Here is a 10,842-nt window from a genome sequence, read left to right as displayed (position 1 = left end):
ACCAATTTGAATATTATTTTCGGCCATCATTATATATCAGCTTTGTTATCGTTATTATTTTTTTTGTTTTGTTTTGTTTTGTTTGAATGTGCCCAAGATTTTTTTTTCTTGTTCAAAAACCAGAAAACCAGAAATGTGATTTAAGAAAAAAAACACACAAACCAAAATGAGAAAACAAATATATCCATTCTATTCTATTAATAGTCTTCTGTAATGAAATGAAATGAAATGAAAATTCCGATCAAAAAAACAACACAACAGTTGGATTATCAAGTGTTTGATATATGATTTGAAGATGACGACCAACCAAAAAAAAGATCTGAATCTGGTACATGTTATTCTTTTTCTGTCCGAAATAATTCAATTAAATTCATCGGAAAAAAACAAGTTTTTCTTTTTGTACAAAATTCAATTTGTTTTTTACTGTTTTTTACAATTCAATTATATTTCTATCTTTTTTTTATGGTGAGATTATTTTTTTTTTATTTATTTAATTACCAAAAAACCAAAAAAAAAAAAAAACAACCAAAATCATGATATATGGCCCATAATAAATGAGCGAGAGAGAGTGATTCAAAATCTATTTTTTTTTCAATGCCATTCCCATCATTTTGATGATAATGTCAATTGGGGGTGAATAATGATTTTGAAAATAAATAAATCAATCATCCATCCATCCATCAAAAGTTGGTCTACTTTTAATATTTTTTTTTGCCGATTGTGTATTTCAAACGATATGAGTGTCTGTGTGTGTCTATTTTAATCGTTGATTTGTTGAAATCTGTAAAAAAAAACAAATCAAACAAGGACCAACAACCAGTTGTGTATGGATTAGAAAATTGATGACAATCGATTTTTTTTCCTCTGTCGACGGACATTGAAATAATATAAATGATTAAAAATGAATGCACGTGATGTCTGTGGTTTTTTTTTCTTTGAAGTTTTATCATACATAATGGATGTGATGTGATTTGAAATTCATCGAACAAAATATGTACATATTATATTAGAAAACCGGAATTTTCCGCATCACAAAATTCAAGTAGAAAAAGAAAGAACAAAAAAAAAACGGTCAAGTTTTTTTTTCCATTCCAGATTATCAAATGTACCATTGAATCTCGTGTACTTAGCCCCAATTCCAATACATGCATTTTGTTTTTTTTTCTATTATCACATGAATATGAAATACAGTTTCAATTTGAATCATGAAAAATGAAATCAATAATAATAAAGATAATGGTTTTTTTTGAAAAAGGTGTCATCATTCATATATATAAATAAAAAAAAGGGTTGACACTATATTTGTGTAACTTTCACAAAAAAAATTTTGATTTTCTACTTTTTTTTATGGTGTAGTTGTAATATCACAAGATTAGTAGTGGTAGCAGCAGTGGTGGTGGTGGTAATTGTTTGTTTGTAGACTTTGAATCGAATCGAAATAAATCAAAAGTAAAAAAAAAATAGAAAAAAAAACTTTGAACTCATCTCATCATCATCATCAGCATTTATATGTGGATAAAAATTGATGTGATCATATTAATAGAAAACATTGGCTACACCATTATCGCCATCAATCGAAGAAATTGATCAAAAAAAAATTTTCGAATATATAAAGAAAAAAAAAGAAATGATGAAAATCTGATAATGGTGAATACTGATGATCAATTTCTTGATATAAATTGATTAACTTATTATGTCATTTTCATGATTATTATCATTAACAATTATATAATATAATCGATTTTCAAACTTTGAAAATTGGGTATTATTTTTTTTTTGCTAATCAATTTTTTTCTATAAAATTCTATTATTGATATATTGATTTCAATTTAAAAAAAATGATCAGCATCAGCTATCAATTAACAATCAATAACAACAATAACAACAGAAAAGACCGTTTGATAAATTAATCGATCAATCGAATTCTTCATATCATTTTCTATTTGATTTTTTTTTTGTTTCATTTTAAATCAAACTAAGATTTTAGACATTGGATCACCCTCTTTTTTCCCTTTTTAAATATATGTATTTTTTTTTGCGAACGACCAATTCAAATAAACAACAAAGAACCATTATATAGAAAAAGAAATCAATGAAATCATGGCATTAATTGAAAAAAAATCAAATCAAAATTTGGCATCAATTCAAAATGATGATTATCGATTATCGATTATTATTATTATTATTGATCATTAATGTTATTATCACTATTATCAATGTGGTTGTTGTTTTCTTGTCATGATTTTGATCAATCAATCAATCAATCAATCGATAGATTTATTCATACAGATTGACCAATACAATATTGAATACACCGTCACCAGTAGACATTTTTTTTCAATTTGAATAAATCGATAATCAGTGTGTGTGTGTGTGTGTGTGTGTGTGTGTGAACGGTTTTTATCGACTTATTGAATGATTGATTGATTGATTGATCTTATATATTGATAATTGTGACGGTTAGCAACCGAAAAAAATAATTTGTGGTCCATCATCAAATTGTATTCGGGGAAAAAAAAAGACAAAAATCAATGATATGTTTTTTCTTTTTTTTTGTTGATTGAATATCATATGGAAATTGATTATCGAATCATTTTCGATTAGTACATAATGGATTGTGTGATTGTCGATAATTAAAAAAAATAGCTTTGGTGTGTTCGTTAGTGGATCGATCAATGGTTATTCAAAAATTCAGCCAAAAAAAAAACGATGGACATCATCATTTTTCCTTGGCCAACATTACTGGATCAATCACTCTTTTTTTTCGGTTTGTTTTTTTTCATTTCAATTGATTTGTTGTTGTTGCTGCTGCTGTTGTCCATTTGTTGTTGTTCATTATAATAATAATCAACATCATCATTATCATCATCATCATCAAAGCTTATTGATTAAATCGTATTTCGTTTTTTTTTCTTTTGAAATTTCTTATCACATTCAAAAAAAGTAAATATCGAGCTTCATTAATCTATCAACTCAAGTTAAATGATAATCATGATAAACAAGTACGGAGAAAAAAAAAAGAAAAAGTAGGCAAGAATAATTCTCGCATACATAATATGACACGATTAATGAGAGAAAGATAGGCAGAATGAAAAAGAAAATCGTCATGTCCAGCGAATCCAGTTATCAGTGACCATTAATTTGATTGAGACAACCAATTTTTTTTCATAACAAATTAAAATGAATGATGATAAATCGAATGAAATTCGTAAAATGCAAGAATTTTATTCAAATGTCGAGAAAGACAAAAAAGTTTACGGTATGAATTTTTTCTTTGGAAATTTTTTTTTCTTCTTTTTTTGCTGTCTAGAATTTTTTTTTGTCATTTTTTCCATTCTCTCTCTCTCTTTATCTCCTTCATCAAGAGTTTCCATGATCCATTGAAAATATCGAGTATATTTGAAGAGAATTGAAGAATATCTTCTGGTGACGTGGTAACATCATTGATGACGAACCTCAAATCAAGTCGTAAAGCTCAATGTAAATAAATATGTTTGATTTGATTGATGAAATGCAATAATAATAATGATGATGATGATGATATATTCACTTCGATATCATTATCATTGATGTATTTGTATTGATGAATGAATTAAAAACTTTGTACATTTGGATATTTTTAGCCATGTGTAGATATTCATACTACATTTTTCATCATTCAACAAAAAAAAAATGTCATTAACATTATGTTGATCATATGGTTCATGTACAATCATCATCATCACCAAAAATCATTGTCGAATTTAATTTAGACACACACACACACTGATGATTGAGATTAGATATTCTTTCTACCACATATCTTTTGAATTGTGAAACAAACTTGAAAACAATTTTTTTTTCTTTGTTTGTTTTCTTCTTCTTCTTCTTCTTCTTCACAATTTATTTTTTTCTGTGTGTTTTAATTATTATTTTTATTTTTTTTTATCATTAAAACATCAAACAAATCTGAATCATGAAATCAATTTTTTTTTTCGATCAATCGATTAATCATTTTTGCCATCAACAGAGCAAAAGAAAGAAAGAGAGAGAGAGAGAGAGAGACTTTAAAGAATCTTCTCATTTCTTTCCGATTAGCAAATTGTCAATTTTTTTTTGTTTGATTTTCACAGTGGCAAAAAATATTATCAAAGTTTAAATATTATCCAAATTATATTTATAAAATGCAAAAAAAAACTGTACATTTCCAAGGTTTTGGATTTTTTCTTTCTCTTTTATTCATAACCAAAAAATTAAACTAGCCAAACAATATCGACACAAAAACAAAACAAAAAAAAAAACGACGATAACGATGATATCACGATGTGGTCTCCTCTCAGTTTTCCAAGTATGGAAAAAAAACCCAAAATATATATATATAAAAAAAAGATTTCGAATGTACATGTTGTTTTTTTTTCAGTCGTTAAAGATCTATTGAAATAAATAATTCGAATTACAATAGAAATCAGAGAAAGAGAGTGAGTGAGAGAGAGAGAGAGATATGTCAAAACATATATAAAAATAAAATGACGACGATAAACAAAAAACAAATTTTCAATCAATAAATCAATCAATCAAATAGAAAAGGGTGGTGGTGGTGGTGGTGATGTTGGTGGCCAATAAATCGACAATTTGTTTGCTTTTATTCATTCATACTCTTATCATCATTATCATCATTTGGGGTGGGGGAGGGGGAAATAAGAAATAAGAAAAAATTGCTACCAATCCAATTCCAAGGTTTCAAATAATCGGTCAATCAATAAGGTCAATTAATCAATTAATCAATTAATCACAATCAATCAGAAAAAAAATCGATATTCGATGCAAAATATTAGATGATTTCTATGTGATCATCATCATTTAATATAATGAATTAACTCAATAATTTTTTTTTCTTAGAATCATAATTGATTATTACATATTGATTTGATTTAAGTTTTCACGTGATTTTTTTTTTCTTTTTTTTTTTTGTTCAAATCAATTGATAATAATCAAAAATGTAAGGATGATCATGAATTTATTATTGATTCAAAATGTTCAACAAAAAAAAAGAAAGAAATCAACAACAACATCTGGACAATTATCAACCATAGAATGTCTATATCATGGACTATCATATTTTGTACTTTGAGATCAATTGAAAACCCTCCCTCTGAATATATTATTTACCCAATCCATCCATTTGCATTTGCATGTATGTGTGCTCGTGATATCATCAATGAAGAAAAAAAATGGACCAAAAACATTTCTATCCAAAAAAATGGACCAAAAACATTTCTATCCAAAAAAATGGACCAAAAACATTTCTATCTAAAAAAAATGACAAAACACAAAAAAAAAACTAAAAAAAAAAAATCGTTAAATAAAATTTAATCACGGAAAAATGGGAAAAAAATGTCAATTTATCAGATTAATTAACCCGTTTTTTAAAAATTTAATCGATATGATTGATTGATTGTTGAATGGGAAAAAAAGATTGGGGCAAAAAAAATCGATCAATCATCCATTTGCATCCAAACACACACACACACACACACACACACACAGTGATTGTGGCCAGAAAAAAATGACAAAAAAAAATTATCAGAAAAAAATCGGATTTTTTTTTCTCTCTCTCTTTCCCACTATGTGATTCGGATTTCTCTACTACAACGGGTTAATGCATAATCATAATAACCATAAATTTCTTTTCTTTCTACCCAACTATTTAAGCATCGAATGAATTATTTTTTCCAATCCTGATTTTATCATATGCCAATTTTTTTGTTTGTTTTTTTTTCATTTCAAAAATTTTCTCATTTGTATTTTGGGGTGTTTGTTGCCATTTTTTTGCCATCACGTCATGTCCGGTCATGCTGTGCATGGTGGTGGTGGTGGTGGTGGTGGTGGTGGATTCCATCGATGAATAAACTTTATTTTGATTCCTTTTCATTAACCTTATTCTTGAAAAAATTTCTATCGTTTTTGCGATAACGATAAAATGAATAGAAAATTTTTTCCTTTTAATTTTGAAAAATTTCCTTTGGAAAAATTTATCGTTTATTTTGGCTTATTCTTTGGTTTTTAAAATTCAAAAATTTTTTTGCATTTTCCTCTTTTCATATCGTGATCATTTTTTTGATGTGTGTGTGTGTGTGTGTGTGTGTAGATGACTTCATTCGCCGTTGAAGCAGAAATTCTTTTAATTTTTTTTTTGTTTTGTTTTGTTTGAAATGTCAAAACATTGAAATGGATTCTAAAAATTCTTTGAAAAATTCTTAAAACTTGTCAAATTGAAATTTGAATAGCTTTGTGTAGACTTTGTTGGAATTTCATCCATCTAGCGATAGATTCAGAACCAAAAAAAAAAAAAAACACAAGAACAAAGAAACAATGAATTGTTGGAAAAATGATTTGTGAATAGACCAAAAAAAAAGAAAAGAATGTGAATGTGAATTTTCATAAAAAAAAAATTCTCATTACAATCCAAAATTGTTCACATTGACATTTATTAATGTTTCCGCCACTATTAGTAAGTAAGTAACATTGACATTTTTTGTGTTTGACCAAATCAATTCATATATATATTGACATTTTAATTTCATTTTAAATTTTTTATGAATCATAATAAAAAAAATGAAGCAAAGAAAATAAATCCAAAAGAAATGTCATTGCAGAATCAATTTTATTTTCCATTTGCCCGCCAAAAAAAAAATATATTTATTTCATTTCAAACAAGACAAGAGAAAAAAATTCATTTCGAAACAAACAACTAGATAAACCGAATATACCAGTTATTCAATGGATTATCGTGTATCCCACGGTGTGTTTGTGTGTGTGTGTGTGTGTGTACACGGTGTAAAACATATTTGTTTTTATTGTGAAACTAAATGAACCAAAAAAAAAAATCGGTGTTTATATTCTGGTATATACACACACACACACATACATTGTGCAATATTTTTTTTGGCAATTTTCATTTCATAAAAAAAACAAATAAACTTCGTTTCATATATAACAACAATATAAAAAAACAAAAAATAATTTTTTATTGATGTGATTCGATAAATCGATCAATCGATTGATCAATGGATTGGATTTTTTTTTTTTGTGTGTGTGTGTGTGTGTGTATGTGTAGGTTCAATAATGTAATTCGAATATGAATCGATTTTTCCCTCTCTCTCTCTCAATGTATACTTTTATATTTATTATTATGTGTGTGTGCATGCCATTCTTACAACAACATAAAAAAAGAGAAAAAGAAATACTCAATTCAATTCAATGTTCCATTTATATATGATCGAAAATGGAGATTGGTTTTGGATTTTATTTAGAGTAGTTTTTTTTTCACTATCAAATTTATTGTCTGTTGAACAAAATGATTATTTTTTGAAAAGTTTTAAAAAGAAAAAAAAAATCTTTAGGGAATTTCAATAATTCCTTTTTTTGAAATTTGGAAAAATTTTGAATTTTCCAAAAAAAAAAAAAAAAATAATAATATTGTGAACCAAGGTCACACACCCGCAAACCCACACACACAAATTGAGCTTAAAACAATAATACGAAAATTCTCGAATAGAGAGAAAAACCAAAATGGAATCAGGTCATTACATGTAAATTGATGATGATGTTTTTTTTTTCTTTATTTATTCAATAAAAATTTCATCCAAGTATGAAACTAACTTTCAAACAAAGGTATGTACGTTTTTTTTTGTAAGTAAACGTGAATGGAAATGTAGAAAAACAAAAAAAAAAATTTCCATTTCGGACAATTTTGTACAAAAGTCGTGTTCGCTATGTGGAGAAAAAACCCACAAAAAAAAATCTTTGAAAAGAAAAGAAAAAAATTCCAAGGCAATAAAAAAAGAAACTTTTCCGTGATCATGACAAAAAAAAAACCAAAAACCACAATCACGTAAACAACACACACATACGTCATTTATGAAAAACGAAAACCAAACAACTAACAATAACGATGAACAATAAAAATAAAATGAAAAAAATTGAGAAACAAAACGATAACATTTGCAACTTTTCCATGGACGGGCGGGCAAATGAAAAAAAAAAAATGAAAATAGGGCTGACATTCCGGAATTTTTTTTTCTTCATCGGTTATACTATACAAAGAAAAAAAACCAGAAAAAAACCATTTCATTGATAAAAAAAAAATATTTGTATGAAACAATGAACGGAGAAAAAAACTACACAACAGCCAACATTCATCATTATCATGTGCATATATTTGTTGTACATTCATGTATCATTTGCAAAATGTACAAATGTAACAAACAAATAAACACAAATCGTATGCATACATTTGTTATTAAAACATTTCCGAATCAAATGAATCAATATATATTGTCACAATTCATTTGATTTTCGAATACATGTGTGTGTGTGTGTGTGTGTGTGCGGTATCGATATGAATTGATTTTAAATCAATGATAATCAAATAAAATGCAGAGTCATTTGATGAAAAAAAAGAACAGAAAAATTGAAATTTAATTGATAAACAAGTAAAAAATAAATAAACAAATAAACAAACAAACAAACAAATAGGAAAAATTTTCTATATGAGTACATCCATGTTTGATTCAAACATGGCACGTACACGCGCGTAAATACGGCTACATAATCTATCCGAAAAAAAATAATATTTGGCCTTAATTCTTGTTTAAAATCTATTATAATGATGACGTTGATGATGGCAAAAAGATGTACATTTTTTCTCTTTTTTTTTAGGTTACACATTCTAACATTCAGAAAAAAAAATCCATTTTCAATAGAAAATCGTATTGAAAGAGAAAAAAAAACAGAACAGTATGTAAGATGTAATGATTTGATATTTGATTTCCAAATATCAACAACAACAACAACGACAACGACAATAATGATCATTGGTCATATATACCGGACCGAGAAATTGTCTTCATTTTTCCACTAATGATCAATTCTATCTCATTATGGAATATTTAAGTAGATTTGAATATTTGATAGAGAGAATTAGTAGACAAAAAAAAAAATACATAATAATCATATATTCCAGGTAAATAAACGGAAATGTTGGCCATGATGATGAAGGACATTATTATCATCTTTGAATTTAAGTTGGCAACCAGGAAAATAAATCCTAATCATCATTATCAATAAATGATTTGTCGTCAGTTGTGTTCATCAATTTGACCGTGTTTGATTGGTTATAACATGGCATCATAAGAAAAGTGAGAGAGAGAGAGAGAAAGAGAGTGGGTGAAAAAAAGTATCAAAAAAAAAAATTCCAATCAAATATCGAAACACACACACACACACACACACATTCGCAAATCGAATGATACAAAGTATTAAACGAAAAAAAAATATATCAAATATTTGATGGCCAAAACCTAACTAACCTATACTTGTATGATTCCAGGAAACCAAAAAACAAAAAAAAAAAAACAAAACAAAAAATGAAAACAACGATAAATGAGCTGATGAAATCTTTTCCAAGTTATATCAAATCAAATCAATACTAAATATAACTTGTCAATCAAATCTCGAAGAAATTGATCGCAACAAAGCAAAACATTAACAATGAATGATGATGATGATGATGATGAAAAAGGATTTGTTTCGAACAGTGAATTATTGAAATGAGAAAAAAAAACAGAAGCCTACACAGGAAACAAAATGCAAAAAAGAATTGCCGGATATTCTACAATCATCATGAATGTGATGAATGAATGGGAGGAAAAATAAAAATTAAAAATCTATACCCAGTTGTATATATAAAAAAAAAGTTTTAGTTTTTATAATTTAGAAAAAAAAAATTTTTCAAACCAATGACCGCTACGCTATTAATGTACACATTAAAATACATTGAAAAACCGGATATTTGATTAACAAATTATAATAATTTGCAAATTAAAGTTGGCGACAATTTTTTTGTTGTTGTTGTTGTTTATGTTTATGTTTATTCGTCGTTATGATCATTTTTTCGATTGATAATTATCCAAAAGTTTTTTTTTGTTTTGTTTTGTTTATTCAAATACAATTCATTTTTAAATTGAATTTTGTTTTTTTTGTTTGTTTGTTTTGTTCAACGATTACTAGAGTCGACCACAATAAATCATTGTGTGTGTGTATGTGAGATTTTTGCCTAATTTTTTTTCATGTAAAATAAAATCAATCCATCAATCAATTTCGATTTGAACATGTTGTGTACCCTTTATTTTCATTGAATAAACGGCATTGAAATGAATAAAAGGTAACGGAAAATTTTAAATTTAAATATTCCACATTACAATTTGTTTTATTTCCTGATTTTTGAATGATGATGATGAATCAACAGACTCAATAATTTATTTCTTTCTTTTTTTCATTTGATACGACAATCAATGATCGATATTTTGTACATTTTCTTCAACAACTTGCTTCATTCATTTGTTACATTGATAAGTACATTCATTCGAAAGGCAAATTTTTTTTTTTTAAAAACATTCATATATTATGATGATGATGATAATTATATTGATCATTCCCTATTATTTTTTGATTCAGTAAATTTATAGCATGTATGTATAAATAGCCTACGTGCCAAAGTTTGGGGGTCATGTTACACACGTGGAATACACACACACACACACACACACACACAAAAATGCACAGTGGCACACAAACACATTGAAGAAGCATACTATTATTATATATTTAGGACGATTTTTTCTGGAGCAGCAGCAAAGGCCAACAGTATTTTGAGTGTTTATATATTTTTGTGTGTGTGTTTATGCGGTGAAAGGTCAGATCGATATAATAATCAGAATTATCTTTTTTTTGAGAAAAAAAATAAAACAATTATCGTAGTGATGTATTGTAAAATATTGGAAAAAATTTTTTAAATTTTAC

Source organism: Dermatophagoides farinae, chromosome 4, assembly GCF_024713945.1.
Source record: "Dermatophagoides farinae isolate YC_2012a chromosome 4, ASM2471394v1, whole genome shotgun sequence".
NCBI lineage: Eukaryota > Metazoa > Arthropoda > Arachnida > Sarcoptiformes > Pyroglyphidae > Dermatophagoides > Dermatophagoides farinae.
Note: the sequence above shows the minus strand (reverse complement) of the source record.